Genomic DNA, 19,754 nt, shown 5'->3' with positions numbered 1-19,754 from the left:
GCACAGTGAGTTGCTTGCAAGTCACTGAGGCGATCTCAAGTCTAAGGGACACTTATACCTATATCCCATCAGAGACATTCTCGACAGCAGAATGCTCTGGAGTTGGTCACGTTCAATGACGATGTACCCTTACATCTCACCTGTATGCCATACCAGTGTCTCCACACTCCTTGGTTAAGAGGACAACCAACCCATATGGCCTACAGCGACCTATGCTCGATAGAAGCTGTCGTCCTTATTAACAGCTTATCATTTGATCGTGAACAGTTTTAAGGACTAATCGATAAATCCTCTCTTTATCGAATCTAAATAGTCCTAAGGACTTCATCATAACAACGGAGTTCATTAGAAGATGAAAGCTTATGATGAAATTGCCAAATATATTTTATTTATTAACAAATCAATTACAATACTTGGTTGCTCAACCGTCAACAGCTTGACGATTGGCTTTTTGGGACACATTTCCCAACAACTCCCACTTGTCCTAAAGCCACTCGGCACAGTATCTAATACCCATCTTCGACTTATGGTTGTCGAACTCCTTTATTGCCAGGGCTTTAGTGAAGGGGTCGGCTAGGTTCTTCTTTCCGTCGATCTTCTGAAGATCGACATCACCTCGATCCACGATCTCTCGGACCAGGTGGAAGCGGTGCAAGATGTGCTTCATCCGCTGATGTGCTTTGGGTTCCTTCACCTGAGCTATGGCACCAGTGCTGTCGTAGTAGAGCAGGACTGGACCATGAGAGAGGGTGCTACTCCGAGCTCGTTGATGAATTTCCTCAGCCACACAGCTTCCTTCGCGGCATCTGATGCTGCGATATACTCTGCTTCACAAACAGAGTCTGCCACAGTATGCTGCTTGGAACTCTTCCAGCAGATGGCTCCACCATTCAGAGTAAAGATATAACCCGACACGCTCCTGCTGTCATCATGGTCAGATTGGAAGCTGGAGTCTGTGAACCCCACAAGTTTCAGATCTGACTCGCCATAAATCAACCATTGGTCCTTAGTATTTCTCAAATACTTAAGGATGGCTTTAACCACTTTCCAGTGGTTTTCTCCAGGATCAGATTGGTATCTACTCACTACTCCTAGTGAGTATGCCACATCTGGTCTTGTACATGTCATGGCGTACATGATAGATCCCACGACTGAAGCATATGGGACTCTACTCATACGCTCTCTCTCTTCAGGAGTTGTCGGACAATCCTTCTTAGAGAGAGAAATTCTATGGCCTATCGGTAGATAGCCCTTCTTGGAATTTTCCATGCTGAACCTCTTCAGCACAGTGTCTATGTACATAGACTGGGATAACCCAAGCATCCTTTTAGATCTATCCCTATAGATCTTCATCCCTAGGATGTAGGATGCTTCACCCAAGTCCTTCATGGAGACTTGTGATGACAACCAAACTTTTATTCCCTGTAGTGCGGGGATATCATTCCTGATTAAGAGAATGTCATCTACGTACAAGACAAGGAATACCACAACTGGACCATTTGCCTATTTATAGATGCAGGGCTCTTCTCCATTCTTAATGAAGCCATACGTTTTGATCACCTTATCAAAACGCATGTTCCAACTCCGAGAAGCTTGCTTCAATCCATAAATGGATCTCTGAAGCTTGCACACCTTGGACTCATCTGTGGATGTAAACCTTCAGGTTGTATCATATACACCTCTTCAGTCAGCTCTCCATTCAGAAAAGCTGTCTTTACATCCATCTGCCAGATCTCATAATCCAGATGGGCAGCTATTGCAAGCATTATCCGAATAGATTTGAGCATTGCCACAGGGGAAAACATCTCGTCATAGTCAATACCATAACGTTGACGATATCCCTTGGCAACCAGACGGGCTTTATAGGTCTCCACCTTTCCGTCTACGTCCCTCTTCCTTTTGAAGACCCATTTACACCCAATGGGTTTAACCCCTTCAGGTGGGTCAACCAATGTCCATACATCGTTGACCTTCATGGACTCCATTTCGGATTTCATGGCTTCAAGCCATTTTTGGAATCAGGTCTCTGCATAGCATCCATATAGGTGATCGGATCCTCATTATTCTCATCAAGTTCAATGGGATCACCGTTCCGGATCAAGAAACCGTAGTATCTATCCGGCTGACGCAGTACTCTACCGGATCGCCTTAATGGTACAGGTATATTGGGCTCCGGATCTGATCTAATCATATCCGACTCAGGTTCAGCTATTGGTGTTGGTCCTTCTACCTGTTGAACTTCATCAAGTTCAACCTTAGAGGCAACGGTTCCTTCACCAAGGAACTCTTTTTCTAAAAAGATTGCCTTAAGGCTGACGAACACCTTTTGTTCATCAGCATGGTAGAAAAAATATCCTTTTGTCTCTTTGGGGTACCCTATGAATGAGCATTTGTCAGACCTAGGTCCAAGTTTGTCTGTGACTAATCGTTTGACATAGGCCGGGCACCCCCAGACCCTAAGGTGTGAAAGTGCTGGCTTACGTCCCGTCCATATCTCATATGGAGTCTTAATTACAGACTTACTTGGAATCCTATTTAACAGATAACAGGCCGATTCGAGTGCATATCTCCAGAAGAATATTAACAAGCTAGCAAAAACCCATCATGGATCGGACCATGTCTAACAGAGTCCGATTCCTCCTTTCAGACACACCATTATGCTGTGGTGTTCCTGGAGGAGTCCATTGAGAGAGAATCCCATTCTCTCCTAGATATGTGAGAAACTCACTAGAAAGGTATTCTCCTCCTCGATCAGATCGAAGAGTTTTAATACTCTTTTCAGTTTATTTTTCTACTTCACTTCAGAATCGTTTGAACATTTCAAATGAATCCGACTTATGTTTCATCAGATAGACATATCCATATAGGTATAGGTCATCCGTGAAAGCTATGAAGTAGAAATATCCACCTCTAGCACTGGTGCTCATGGGCCCACATACATCAGTATGTACTAGGCCCAAGAGCTCAGTAGCTCTCTCACCTTTTCCAGTAAAAGGTGACTTGGTCATTTTACCAAGAAGACAGAACTCACAGGTTGGAAGTGATTCACAATCACTGACTTTGAGGATTCTCTCTTGAGTCAACCTGTTTATTCTGTTCTTATTTATATGACCTAGCCTCCAATGCCATAAGTAGATATTTGACACACTATCTAATCTAGGGTGCTTGCCAGTAGAATAGACTCTTATCAGGCTTGATCTTTTTGGTCTGGCTCTGCACTGATGTCCTAGCCTGAACTTGCACCTTCTTTACTTTCTTCTTCTTGTTCTTCTTTCCTTTCTCAAAAGGTCGAGAACCAGAAGACGAACCTCCCACTAAATTCACCGACTCCTTGTGAAGTTGGTGATCCTTCTCAAAGTTCTGAAGCAACCCCAGTAACCCGTGGTAGTTCTCTTCAGGCTTTGTCATTCTATAATGAGTGAGGAATGGGAGATAAGACTTGGGCAACGAGTTCAGTATTGCATCTTTCCCAAGCTGCTCATGCAAGGAAAAGTCGAGCTTGCTCAATCATTCCATCAGCTCGATCATGTACAATACATGATCAGTGACAGAGGCACCATCCCGTATTTTGGCGTTGAAGATGGCACAACTAGTCTTGTGCCTCTCCACGTCATTGGGTGTGCCAAAGGCATCCTCCAACACTTGAAGCTTGTCCTTTGGCTGAGCCGTCTCGAATCTGCGACTGAACTCGTCGCTCATGATAGCCAGCATGATACAGCGCACCGTGGTCCGATCACTGAGCCACTTCTGGTAAGTGTCTCTGATTGTTTCACGTGCATTGACAGCTGGCTCCTCAGGTGCAGGATCTATTATCACATATAGGATCCGTTCATGTTCCAGGACTATCTTCAACTTTCGGTACCAGCTACCGAAGTTGGGTCCCACCAACTTATCATTGTCCAATAATGATCGGAGTGATAGGGAAGTGGCCATATTTGCACAAAGGAGAATCATAACCTAATTAGTAATTGATTCATTAAACCTAAAGATTTGGACTTTAATCAAAAGGTTTCTCCCACTATTTTATTCGAATTGGTAGCCTCCACCTCCAATTCGAAGAATTACCCTAATTCCTTAGCGGGTACTAGAATCCACTTAGACTGCACACAAGCCCAACTTTGGTTGGCCAACCCATGTACATCTAAGGGTAGGTTCATAACCAATTATTTCTCTAAACAATTTCTAATAATTTTAATTTTGCCTCAGAAACCTAATCAGTAGGCTTTGGCCTCCACTGTAAGGATCCGGTTAGGTCCAACCATTAACATGATCATACTTGGTGTATCTAACCAACGAATGATTAAGCCCAACTTTGGTTGGCTCACCTAACCACCATTAGAGAGACACTTCCAAGTCGTCATATGATGAGTGATAATTCCATTAGTCAACAAGCACCAGGCCTTTGGGTCTGCAATGATTATTGAGTTCATGGACTCATTATCAAACACCTTAATGGGAGGCTATGACTCAGTTATCTCCATAACTTTATCATTTTAAGGACCTAATAATTTTAGAGGATTAAATAATATAGAGGATGAGGTCAGATGAACCAGCTTATCATGATCCTCCCACTGACTTCACCAAGTCAGCTTAAGGGAGACCATTAAAAGGGCTGGTCTAGGAGCACCTAAATCAGTCACACTGATTTACCTAGCTGACATGGGTCAGCTCGAATAGTCAAGTGATCCGATCAAAACATAATTTCACCAAGAGGCCAGGTAAGTTCGATCAGTGGGAGGGTCTGCCAAAGCTTGCCTTAGACACCATCATGAATGGCCAGGTAAGCGGGCTCCCAATTAAAAACCACCGGTCTGGTTTACCTTAGACACCAACTGGTTTAATTAGTTTCGATTAGATCAACCTAACAGTTCGTGCTAGACCGCTTAGCCAAGAATCAAGTCCATTTGGTTCTCGTTAAAGATATGGACTTGACCAACTACAACTATTGTAATTGATCTAGAGAATCCTTGACCTAATCTAAGACAACAATTGATTAGATTTAGTCAATTCTCTAATTAAGTCCATCTTTAATCTAACCATAGGTCTAACCCAATTAATGGACCTAGTTCCCACTAACCCATTAACCCAATGTGTTATGATTTGTGTCTTAGGTTCTTCAATTCACAATCCTAGAACCTAATCAAACAACTTCTTAATTCTTAATTAAGTTTTGGGCTGAGGGTTGGGTTTGGCTTTTCAAAAAATAATTTTTATATTTGTAAAATAATTTTACAATATGATTCTACCAATCATATTGCATGTTTGATTCATAATCAAGATGCAAGTGAAATAAACATGAAACTACTTTAGATCTAATCTAAATAGGTTCATGTAATTGAAACAATTTCAACTTTAAATAATTTCTTTGCATAAAAATTATTAACAAAGAGATTTTATTTCAGATTTAAACATCTTTTAAATCTAATAAATCATAAATTTAATCTAGATCATATCTAACAAATTTATGATTAAAGATAGATCTACACAAACTAGGACAACCTTTGCACTGTAAGGGGTAAACCTTACAGCAGGACAACCTTGCAGTTTGTGATTGATCTAAAATTTTAATTTCAGATTTAATAATCAGATTATAAATTAGATCTAATCTAAAAAATAATCTAAACATGTATAAATAATCATGTAATAAAGAACCTGGCTCTGATACCAATTGTAGGAACCAGATCTAGGGTTTCAGGGTTAGATCTTGAAACTTTTTCAAGATCATACAGCGGAAGACTAAAATAAATCAAAATTTATTTTATAATATCAGAAAATCCCTAGATCTAAGATCCTATTACATGATTATTACATAGCATTAAATCAAAAATTAAAATATATATAAATGTAGTATGAACTACATGTTGATCATATCAACATGTTTCTATACTAGCTACATCTAATGTATGTATTAAATAATAGATCAGATCTATTACCTTGCAAGTTAGACGCTCTAACCTCGCTGATCCGGGCTTAAGGATGATGTTGCAAGCCGCACATGTGTCCGGCCTCTAAGAGTCATCCACACGAGCCCACGAATCTCGATCAGAAGTCCTGCTTCAGGAAATCAGCACAGTATGCTAGTACTGCGCTGATCCTTCTTTGATGGTTGATCAGGTGCCTCTTTCTTCTTGATTTGGACTCTTCCAAAGATGGAAAGTAGAAGGAGGAGTTTCAGATCTGAGACACTCTCAGGAAACTCAAGATGGAAGGAGGAAAGATATGAAAATAAAAACCCTAGAAGAAGACCCTCTTCTTCTTCACGTTTTTCTCTCTAGACACCCAAACTTGCATCTTTTATATCTCCACGACCCAAAGGAATTTATCTCTGATTTTTGGATGGCAGAAAGGTATATCAAATATCTATCTCCCCTTAAAATTTCACAAAGAAAATCATCTTATATAGAGAGATATGATAGAGTCCTTGTCTAGGTCAAACACCTAGTCAAGGCTTATCCAAACATGGCAAGTTAAGGGACGCCCAACTCTTGAGCACCTCCTTCATATTTTCGTGGATGGATCAACAGAAAAGGGTGCACAATGTAAACCCTAAAAGCCACGAAAATTCCAAAACAAATTTGGATAAATTCGGTGCAAAATTGAAAGAGTTTTGGATTTCTAAAACTCTATCTCATAGAATTCGAAATCCAAACTTATTCCTTTTAGATTTGATCCAAATCACCTTCCATGTAAGAAAGAAGAGAGGAGACCTTTTGTGAACGTGGGAGAGATCTGGGAGAGGGCTTTTGTCACACAAAATAAGTGGAGATTGGCGTTGAATAAGAGAGAGGGCGTGGAGAAGGTTTATGTGGCGCAAGGTGGAATCCTAGTCCTACTAGGATTCTGTCTCATAACTTGTTTTAATTTGGTTTCCCAAACCAAATCAAATCAAAATTAGATCAACCCAATTAAAATAGGTCTTAACCTAATTAAGAACCTAATTTAATCAGATTTAAATTAGATTTAAATCTGATTTAATTTTCTAATCAAATTAGAAATTAGATTGACCCAAGTCCTAGTTGAACTAGGACTAGTCTTTCCTTGCACTTGGCTTATCCAATAAACCAATTGGACTTGATCCAATCAAGCCCAAACTAAATCTAATTAAATCATATTTAATTAGACTTAATCTCAGCCCATTGGCTTAATCAAATTAAGCCAATTAGCAATCGAATTGCTAATCGATCCTCCTGCAACACTTGCACTGGGTTAAATATCAATCGTATTGATCATCTAACCCTAGAACGATTCTTAATCGTTGATCAACCATCCGATTGGATCATGAACTCTAATGTGTGTGACCTCATAGGTCCGAACCTAAGCCGGTAGCATAGGAACAAATTCCTATACCAATCGAAGTGACCATCTAGCAATGATACCCGACGACCGGATAGGTCGAATGTGTAGAACAACATCCTTAGAACCCATGCGGATATAGTTTTCATATAATTCATTCCCTTGACCAAAATGATCATAGGACACCCCAGAGCTCAACTGTCAACTCTGATCAGGTTGTCCACATTGTATTTCAAAATATCAAATCCATCTGATGGATTACCCTGGCCAAGGTTTTGCTAAATTGAAATACAGCGACTCATTCTTCTCCAACTCTTGGAGTGGTCAATCCCATCTCGATCACACTCTGACTTCGCAAGTACTTGACTGTGCCCAGAAGCCTTCCGTCCCTGAATTAGAAATTCAGTTAGTCCAGTACCAAAGCACAGTGAGTTGCTTGCAAGTCACTGAGGCGATCTCAAGTCTAAGGGACACTTATACCTATATCCCATCAGAGACATTCTCGACAGCAGAATGCTCTGGAGTTGGTCACGTTCAATGACGATGTACCCTTACATCTCACCTGTATGCCATACCAGTGTCTCCACACTCCTTGGTTAAGAGGACAACCAACCCATATGGCCTACAGCGACCTATGCTCGATAGAAGCTGTCGTCCTTATTAACAGCTTATCATTTGGTCGTGAACAGTTTTAAGGACTAATCGATAAATCCTCTCTTTATCAAATCTAAATAGTCCTAAGGACTTCATCATAACAACGGAGTTCATTAGAAGATGAAAGCTTATGATAAAAATGCCAAATATATTTTATTTATTAACAAATCAATTACAATACTTGGTTGCTCAACCGTCAACAGCTTGATGATTGGCTTTTTGGGACACATTTCCCAACATGACCAACTACAGGCAGATCTCGGTCGGACTCCTACGGGAGCCGGACTCTGCCCACAACTTCAATCACAGGTAGGCCTCGTCCGAACTCCTACGGGAGCTGGACTCCTCCCACGACTTCAATCACAGGCAGGCTTCGTCCGGACTCCTACGGGAGCCAGGCTTCGTCCGGACTCCTACGGGAGCCGGACTCCGCCCACAACTTCAATCACAGACAGGCCTCATCCGGACTCCTAAGGGAGCCGATCTCCGCCCATGACTTCAATCACAGGTAGGCTTCGTCCGGACTCCTACGGGAGCCGGACTCCATCTCCAACTTCGACTGCAGGAAGACTTTGTCCGGGCTCCTATGGGAGCCAGACTTCGCCTCTGACTCCAACCACAGGAAGGCTTCGTCCGGACTCCTACGGAAGCCAGACTTCATCTCCGACCAACTATAGGCAGACTTCGTCCAGACTCCTACGGGAGCCGGACTCCGCCCATAACTTCAATCACAGGCAGGCCTCGTCCGGACTCCTACGGGAGCCGGACTCCGCCCACAACTTCAATCACAGGCAGGCCTCATCCGGACTTTTACGGGAGCCGGACTCCGCCCACAACTTCAATCATAGGCAGTCCACGTCCGGACTCCTACGGGAGCCGAACTCCACCCACGACTTCAATCACAGGTAGGCTTCGTCCGGACTCCTATGAGAGCCGGACTCCATCTCCAACTTCGACTGCAGGAAGACTTCGTTCGGACTCCTACGGGAGCCGGACTTCACCTCCGCTCCAACCACAGGAAGGCTTCGTTCGGACTCCTACGGGAGCCGGACTTCATCTCCGACTCCAACTACAGGCAGATCTCGTCCGGGCTCCCCACGGGAGCCAGACTTTTGCCCTGAACTCCTGCTGAAGGTCTCGACTGAGATTCCTCGATAAATGATCCCCATCCGGGCTTTTGCAAAAATCAGACTCCAACCGAACTTCGACCAACAAGTCTGGACCCCCTGGCAGGCCGCAGTAACGGCCACGACTCTGCTCCACTCCCTACGGCGGATCCTATGCGGCTCCATCACTCCTTGGCAGGCCGCAGTAACGGCCACGATTCTGCTCCACTCCCTGCGGCGGATCCTACGTGGCTCCATCACTCCCTGACAGGCCGCAGTAACGGCCACGATTCTGCTCCACTTTCCGCAACAGATCCTGTGCAGTTCCACCACTCCCTGGCGAGTCACGACAACGGACGCCGCTCCACTCCCTGCAACTGATTCCATGTGGCGAGCCATGGTGACAGCCACGACTCCACCCCATTACTCTTCATGATAAATTTCTCCTGATTCTGGACGGCCCACGATGAGGCGATCATAAACAGTCGCTATCAATCCTTTGCTCCCCCCGTCTATAAAAGGGGGACCCCAGATACGTTATTCTCTAAGCTCTATTTTCTATCTCAAAACTCTGCTAAAATATCTATTCAAGCACTCCATTCTTGTTGAGACAGAGAACTAACTTGAGCATCGGAGGGTCTTGCCGGAGCAACCCCACCTTCGATTTAGACTTCTTTTGCAGGTCCCGATGGCGACCGCGACTCTCTCGACTCCAGCTTCTCCGGTGCAGGCGGATTTTTGCACCAACACCTAACATCCTTTTAGATCTATCTTTATAGATCTTTATACCTAGTATATGGGATACTTCACCCAAATCCTTCATAGAAAACTTACTTGATAGCCATGTCTTGACCAATTGTAACATTGGGACATCATTTTCAATGAGAAGTATGTCATCCACATATAAAACTAAGATGACAATGGCACTCTCACTAGTCTTCTTGTATACACAAGCTTCATCCATATTTTTGATAAAGCTAAATTCTTTGACTGTCATATCAAAGTGGATGTTCCAACTCCTCGAGGTCTGCTTTAATCCATAAATAGATTTCTTAAGCTTGCATACCTGATTTGCTCTCTCTTTTGAAATAAATCCTTTTAGCTGAGACATGCAAACCTCTTCCTCAAGATAACCATTAAGAAAAGCAGTCTTCACATCCATTTGCCAAATTTCATAATCATGGTATGCTGCTATTGCAAGTATAATTCGTATAAATTTGAGCATGACAATAGGTGAAAATATTTCATCATAATCTATACTCTATTTTTGCCTGAAATCTTTAGCCACCAATCTAGCTTTAGAGGTTTCAACTTGGCCATCTGCTCCAATCTTTTTCTTATAGATCTGTTTACACCCAATAGGGGTCACACCCTCTAGTGCATCAACCAAAGTCCACACTTGGTTGGAGTACATGGAGTCCATTTCGAATTTTATAGCCTCTAACCATTTATTTGAGTCCCTATTCATGATGGCTTCCGTATAGGTCAAAGATTCATCATTCTCAATGATGTGGGCTTCATTATTCTCAATAATGAATCCATACCTTATAGGTGCATTCCGTACTCTATCCGACCTTCGAAGAGGAGGTATATTTTATGGTTGTACTTTATTAATGGATATTTCTGATTGAAGATTATCTAGTGCTTGCATTTGTAGGTCTTAAACTTTTTCAAGTTCAATTTTTTTCCCACTGCTTTTTTCTAAGATAAACTCTTTTTCCATAAAAGTGGCATATTTACTGACAAACACTTTTTATTTAATAGGATGGTAAAAGAGATATCCTATAGTCTCTTTAGGATAACCTATAAATAGTATTTATCTGCCCTAGCACTCAGCTTATGTCCAAAGTTTCTTTTAACATAAGCTGGACATCCCTATATCTTAAGATACTTAAGATTAGGCTTCTTTCCTCTCCATATCTCATATGGAGTGCTTGGTAAAGATTTTGAAGGTACTTTGTTCAGGATATAGACAGCAGTTTCTAAGACATATCCGTAGAAGAAAATAGGCAAATCTGTAAGGTACATCATGGACTGCATCATATCTGATAAAGTACGATTCTTTCTTTTTGCTACACCATTTAGCTATGGTGTATAGGGAGGGATACATTCTGAGAGAATTTTATTTTCTTTAAGATAATCTAGAAACTCATTGGATAAGTATTCTCCTCCTCGATTAGATTAAAAGATTTTAATACTTTTTTTCAATTTGTTTCTCGACCATACTTTGATACTCTTTAAATTTATCAAAGGTCTCGGACTTATGTTTCATAAGATATATATATCCAAACTTAGATAAATCATCAGTAAATATTATAAAATAAGAGTATCATCCTTTGGCTTCTGTTGTCATAGGACCACATACATCAATATGTACAAGTTCTAATAACTCATTTGTCCTTTCTCTATATCCACTAAATGAAGTCTTAGTTATTTTTTCCATAAGACAAGATTTACAAGTACCTAATGATTCATAATCATAAGGATCAAAGAACTCTTCTTTATATAATTTGTTAATCCTTGTCTCACTTATATGACCAAGTTGACAATGCCTCAGTAAAGTATTATTCAACTCTTCTCTCTTTCATTTTTTGCTTTCATCAATATGAAAAACATTGTCATTAGATAGAATCAGAAGATCATTATTAATAATGCCATGATAAAAAATTTTATTAGAAAAAGAAATTGAGCAACTATTGCTCTTTCCATTTATTTCATAACCTCATTGCAATAGCAACGGTATGAAAATAATATTTCTAATGATCTTAGGCATATAATAATAGTTTTCTAGCTCTAAGAACTTTCCAGAAGGTAACTTTAACATATATGTCCCTACAGCCTCTGCTTGGATGGACTCTCCTCCAGCACTGTAGAGCTTGAAGTCACCCTTCTTCAGCACTCTAATATTCTGCAGCCACTACAATGACTTGCAGATATGAGAACCGTATGCAGTATACAATATCCAAGAGTCTGAATTGGAAGAACTTAATGACAAAATTGTATGTATTTCATACATATCTTTTGGTGCGTCGCTTGCACCAACCTTTACAGTTACAAGATATACCTCACAATTTTTTTTTTTCAGTGTCCTGCCTTGCCGCAGTGAAAGTAGGTATCTTGTTCGAAGATTTTCTTCCCCTTCTTCTTCATCTTGGCACCCTTAGGGTTTAGTGCTTTCTTTGAATCCTTAAAATCTGACTTCTTCTTAGAGATTTTACCCACAAGAAGAAGTGGAGCCTTTTCTTTCTTAATGTGGCTCTCAGCTGTCTTGAGTATATTCAACAGCTCAGGCAAGGAGGTATTTAGTTTGTTCATGTGATAGTTCATGACAAACTAAGTGAACGACTCAGAGAGAGATTGTAGGATCAAATCCTGACTTAATTCTCTATCCATCACAAAATCTAATTTATCCAATCTGGTGATCAGGTCAATGACCTTCAGGATATGATCTTGTACGGATGATCCCTCAGTCATTCTAGTATGGAATAACTGCTTAGATATCTCATATCTAGCAGTCCTACTCTGTTTTCGATATAACTCTTTAAGATTGAAGAGTATGGATTGAGTATCTATGCTCTCATGCTGCCTCTATAATTCATTGCTCATAGAGGCCAGTATGATGTACTTGACAGTCAAACTGTCATTCTTTCACATCCTGTATGTGGATACCTCATCCTCTGTGGCATCATTCCCAACCTCTTATGGTTCAGAGACATCAAGAATATAGGAGAGCTTCTCCTGAGTGAGTATGATTTTTAAATTTCTCAACCAATCTACATAATTGAGATCGATCAACTTGTTGGAATCTAAAATTCCTCACAATGATAGTGAAGATGCCATTTGTAGAATTTAATCTACAATGAATAAAAAATATTACATAAGCAAATAACTCATGTTGACTCATATAATTAAATAAGATCTTTAGATTTAATTGTATCTCTCACTATTTTATCGAACATCATAACTCTTTACTATGATGAATGAGACATATTACATATTTATCTTAGTGGGATTGAGATTCTAATTCTTAATAATGATCTTGTGTTAGCACAACAAATCCTTATGAGTTCGTAGGTAGAAAACTCTTTTCAATTATATTTCATTCAATTTTTAATATCATATCTTGACCTCTAAAATATTATTAGCCTTGTATTAATACAACAAGCTATAATATTTTGGTTAAGTAAAACCCTTCATTTCAATACAGTCAAATTCGAATATAACTGTCCTTGTTTTAATACAACAAAGCAGTATATCCAAAATTGTCGTAAGTATCTTCTATGCACCAGGATTATGTTATATCAATTCTTATGACAAGCCTTGTGTTAACACAACAAACTAGCCATAGTTCATAATATAATATTAACCTAGCATGAAGGAAGACCCCTAGTAGTGTTTTCAACATTAGGATTTTTCAATATCAAGATCGTTTAATCAAATTGGCTAGGTAAGTAAGGAGGGGGTTCCCCCATTGCTTTTTTTAGACATCAATAAATTAGTTAGGTCAGACAATAGAACCAATCAAAGATCCACCTGTAGCACTTTCCAAGACACCAATTGATCAATTGATCAAGAATTGGTTAACCCCCTAGTTGCATATCACTACAACTTAATATAATTTTTAATGAGGGTTTTTATTTGGTTTTATGTATATTCTAACTATATAATACTAATTTATATATCAACATTAAAATATTCTATATGTGTAAGTGTAACATATGGACTTTCATCATCCTAAGACAATCTTGCAGCATAACCTCGTTATGCTAGGACAACCTTATATCAGGATGATAAAGTGGTGAATCATATCTACATCATTTCATATCATCATATGAAAGCATAATTAATGGCATAAATGATTTTATAGTATGAATCATAATATACATCACATAAACATTATGTATATATGATTGAACCAAATAAGGCCAACTCTAATACCATTATAGGGTTTTAGAGTGGACATGCACAGCGAAAGCATAACAGATTTCAAAATTTTAAATTAAAAAATTTTAAATATTTAAATCTTTAAATCAACACTTCTTTGATAATTAATAATCATATAACATATATACATAATAAAATTTAAACTATAGAAGAATACCTGCAGCGCTTAATCCGAATTCCGACAGAACCTCCACCAGGTGCCTAAGTGTTCATCTTCCAACGATAATCCACACAGGGCTATGATCAGGACACCAACTCTTTGAGATAATTTCTCCTCTAAAATACTCACTCTAAAAATTTTTCTTAGGCACTAAGACCTCAAGACCCTCTTCCTCTTCTCCTAGCCTTTCAATCCCCACCTTTCTTCTCTCTTTGTCTTCCTTAATTCTCTTTCTAGGCTCTTATCCTAAAATTGGACTTATCCTTACTATTTTTAGACTTATCCTAATAAGATAAGAAAGAAACTAATTGGACAATAGGGAGAGGATATTAGAAAGAAAGAAGAAATTGAAAATCTGAATGAATCAAATCCCCCTGACACACCCCCTTTAAATACTTAGCGATAGGTTGCTTTCGGGAATGATTTGCACCCCCTCCACGCACCATCTCATGCCCCAAAAAATTTTTCACACTCCTAGCCAATTTCTCACACCCATCAAAAGTCTCATGACATATGGCAAGTATCTAAAAAAAATTTAAGAGATGCTTCACACAGAAGGACTATTCAAAATATTTTTTTCGATGTTTCTTCGATGCATCACGCAGCTTCCCATGGCATAATTTTTCTCCACCATCCATCAGTGACTTTTATCCATCCAATGATCCAAAATTGAGTTGCTAACTTGCTGATGGCTTGAAAAAAATCTGAAAATAAGATGAGGCATGACACATAGATTAGAGTCCTTCACAAATTAGACTCTTGATTAGGCACATGGATCAGATTGGCAGGATTTTAAACTTCAATCAATTTCTATGATTAAACCAGAAGGTAATTAATCCAAAGAAGGACTCCTCAATACTCAAAATTAAGTCAAAAATCATCAAAAAAAAATTTTCCATCATAGAACATTGGTTAAGCTCAAGGAAGGGGCATCCCATCTTATGGGATGCAAAACCTGTTTCTGTGCACAAAGACTGCATCCCACGTGCAAGAAAAATTTTTTATGCATGGGCACTAAGTTTTTTGGCTCTAAATTTTTGATACATGTAGCTAAGGACTGACTCAACTCAAAACTTAAAATTGGTTTGAATTAATTTGGCTTTAATTAGCCCAATTTGGAATCAATTTCGAACCCAATACGGAGCTAGGATTTGCAACATGTGCTAGCATGTCTACTTTGCAAACATAATCTAATCCAATTAGACCCCTAATTAATTTTATTTATGTGTGACCTATTGGATTCTATATCTAACTAGCAGTGAGTCTGAGTGCAAGTCGATCTGATTTGATTAGAATTTAATCTAATCGATCTAGATCCAATCGAGCTAACCTGATTTCAACAATTAGAACTCTTTTTAATTGACAATCGAATTAAACTCTTTAATTCGATCAAACTCACAAGATAAGATTGATGTATAACAACATATCATGTCTACTTAAAGGATATAAAATTTTGATAAAAATATCAAAAATATCCTTCAGTAGAAAGTTACCGTGTAATTCGATCCTGTGATCTTCCTGCACCCTGAATATGACTCTGGATATGGAATGATGTCAAATTCAATATCATATTCAAATTTCTCTCAATTTTAAATAATAATTTGATTAATAAAATATTAAAAACTCTTTTTAATTTTTATTTTGCTTTGATCAAAGATTTTTTGAATCATCAATCGATCAGAGTAAGTAGGATGCGATCTCTTCTTATCAAGAGTGATTAATTCTATGTTGACCTACTCACAACCTTCATACACATTCCACCATATCCAAAATATCTCATACATAACTAAGTCATGAATGAATATGAATCAAAATATAGATTCATATATATAAGGTTCTATGGTAGTCTCAGGTCAAAGGATCACATGCACAATTCTTATTATAAGAAAATATCTTTTGATGGATAAGTAAATTTTATAAGATGTTTCTTAAGTTAGATCAATTCAGTAAACTCATTCTCTAATGAGCATCCACTTTCTTGTATTACTGTCTCACATAAGTGGCTTATGAGATCAGCCACCCTCTCCATCGAGTATACATAGGAAGTGCTAGTCTATCTGGAACATTGATCTCCTACTCAATGCTCCTATGATCAAAAATATTTTAAATCAAAATTTTTAAGATTTTAAGTCTCATAAGTATGATCTCATCATAATCCTAAATCTATTATCCTAATTTATGAAGTTCATCATAATCATTACAAAAGTAAGATGCAGTATATGATGAAAAATACTTTTTATTTATAAAATATCAATACATGAGTCTAGAAGATTACAAAGAAAATCTATCAAAATATAAATTTTGATTGGCTTGTAGGGCATATTTCTTTCATTTAAGTTGCCATGATCTTTAGCTCAAGACTGCTAGGTCAATAAATAATAGTAGAGCACCTGCTCTGATACAACTTGTTGTTCAGAAAGATAGCACCCCATGAGAGAAGGTGAATTGTATTATTTAAAAATTTTCACTAAGTTTGAAATCTAAAATAAATTATGCTTCAAATTAACTTATCTAAAGTGCTTGTGAGGTATTCAATATATATGATAGTAAAATCAAGATATAAGAAAAGTTATGCAAGTATTAAAATAATACAAAACAAAAATTAAAAGTAAAGCAAATATGAAAAGGCACAACACAAATATACAGAAATTTATAGTTGTTCAGTGTAACCCCGCGCCTACGTCCTCTCCCCGAGCTTTCTTTATAAATTTCACTATAATCAATCCAATTATAATGCATTTATTTTATCCAGGATCACAAATAAATCTAATTGATTTTTTAGGATCACCAACCATAATCTATACACCGATTATTTTTCGGGCTCATAATCAATCCAATTAATTTTATGGGCTCACCAACTAAAATCTATACATAATTATTTTTCATATTCACAATCAATCCAGTTGATTTTATGGGATCATCAATCAAAATCTAATAAATCTAATTCCAAGCTTGGATGAGCCTAATCTCCAAGTTTTTTTCTTCCAAAGAAACTTATAAAGAAAATAAAATGCAAGATATAATTTTTAGCATAAAAATAAAAATAGAAATAAACTCTTTGAAGCTTAAAGAAGTTGTTGTTAGATTACTCAAATGATATTTCAACTTCTCTTCTTAATGCTTGAGAGGATGTAGAAGATGATGGAGATAATTGCTCTTGAAAGTCCTCAAAATTTTATGCTCAAATCTCTCTCTTTCTTTTTTCAAAAATATTCAATGATCCTCACTTAATTTGATAATTTTTTTTTTGAATCTACTTAGTTGAAAAAATAGTATCCTACAAGCCAATCGTATGGATAATGTGATGGAACTATTCTGTATAATCTTTCTACTCATATGTATGACATTGGTTATTTTATATTTATAAGACATTATGTTTCATCATTTATTGTATTATATTATATTTTAATTATGATTATGATGAACCCTATAGATTAGAGCAATAGTTTTAGTGCCATGATGAGATCATGCCAGTGAGATCTAAAATATTGATAGCTCTAGTCTAAAATATTTTCAGTTATAAGATCATTGAGTTGGAGATTGATGATATCGGTAAGACTGATACATCCTATGTATGCTCGATGGAGAGGGTGATTGATTTCATAATCACTTATGTGGTAATAGTAATACAAGGATATAGATGCTCATTGGAGAATAAGTTCACTAAACTGATTCACAGAAAGAATATTTGATGGAGCCTTATTAGTATGTTAAAAGATGGTTCTCCAGTGGGAGTGGTGTCAGTGATCCTTAGATATGAGATCATCATGGTACCTTGTGTATGTAGATCCATACTTTGGTTTATATCCTAACATGACTCTCTGAGATATGTGTGGGATGTTCTTGGTATAGTGAAGTGTGCATGAAAGTTATGAATGGTCAATAAGGAATCGGTCACTCCTTGTAAGAGGAGAAAACATCCTATGTGGTCTCATAGGATAATGACTCAGAGAGTCTCTAGTCAAATCAGGGATGAACATTAGAAAGAGTTTCTATTACTTTATCAATTAAGTCATCATCATTAGATCGAGATATATATAGATAAGTATTTGGGCTTGACATATTTTCATGTCCATAGCTCATCTGAGATATTGTATAATCGAAAGATTGAATTACGTAGTAACATACCACTAAAGGATATTTTTGGTATTTCTATCAAATTTCATATCTTTTGGATAGTTATAACATGTTGCTAGACATCAATTTTGACTTATGGACCTACACAAATTAAAAGAGTTTAATTTAAAAATTAATTAGAAAGTATTTTGATTAATTGATGTATTTAGGCTAACCTAATCTAATCAGATTGGTTTAGGTCATAAGCCTGAGTCTACTACTGGCTAGATATGGAACTCAATGGATCACACATATTAGAGATTTGATTTCGATCTAATCTAATTAGGATTTATTGTAAATTCTATGGATTTAATTAAATTGCTAGTATATGAATTAATCCAAATTTTTTATTAGATTTAGTCCAAAGATATTTGAGCTAATCCTAAGCCTGATGCCTTGACCTAATAGGATTAGATTCAAACTTAAAACATTAGATGGCTTAACTTATTTAATATGAAAGTGTTTCATGTTAATCCAACCACCTCCATGCCGCCATCTCTCACCATATAAATGCACACGCCCAAAATAAATGGCGCCTAGAAGGAAGAGTCCTTCTAGGCTACTCTTAACACCCTGTCAATTATTCCATGTTGTTTCTTAATGGGACGCACCATCAAATGGTGTTTTGGAATTTGTGGGTGCAGAAGAGGAGTCCTTCTATATGAAGGCTCTTCCATGCCATTTAAATAGGGATGCCTCATTTAATTTACGTGTGAGAAGGAGGAGTCATTCTTATTCAAGTCTCTTGGTTTTCCATGCCATATCTATCTTCTACATGCCAAAAATTACGGCACCTTGAGAGAAGGGAGAGTCCCTCTTTTCTTGGTCTTCTCCACACACCTAGTCTTCCATGAAGTAACTTAAATTATGTGGAAGCCAAAGGGTTTAATGTGGAGAAGTGTATACACCATGGGATGAGATCCATGCCCCTTCATCCTTTTAAATAGGGGTGCTCCACATGGGATGAGGGGTGCTATATACCGGGGTTTTGGGCATGAGATTGAGAAAAAAAAAGATAGCAAAATCTAAAAAACAAGACACAAAAAAAAGAGAGAGAAAAATAAAAAGAAAAGGCAAGAGAAAAAAGGAAAGGCAAAGGTATCCTAGGCACCACAACAAAAAAAGATATTTGCGATGCAAAAAAAGCATCGCAAATACTAAATTTTTGTTGCAAATAATTATTTATGATAAAAATTTCGATGCTAATAATTAGTCACTAAAAATGAAGTTGTAGATAATATTTTACGATGGAATAAAAATTTTTATCGCTAATAATATTTTTTTACGATGAAATATTTTCATCAATTTTTTTTATTTTTTAAATTATTTGAATAAATTATTTACGACATAAATTTACATCATAAATAAAAATATTAGTGATCAATTTATTTTCATCTCTAATAAGATTATTTGTGACCAAAATTTTTCATCTCAAATAATTTAAAAATATATTTTAATTTTTTAAAAAATAAAATAAATTA

This window comes from Elaeis guineensis, chromosome 6 (genome assembly GCF_000442705.2).
Source record: "Elaeis guineensis isolate ETL-2024a chromosome 6, EG11, whole genome shotgun sequence".
NCBI classification, from domain to species: domain Eukaryota; kingdom Viridiplantae; phylum Streptophyta; class Magnoliopsida; order Arecales; family Arecaceae; genus Elaeis; species Elaeis guineensis.
Note: the sequence above shows the minus strand (reverse complement) of the source record.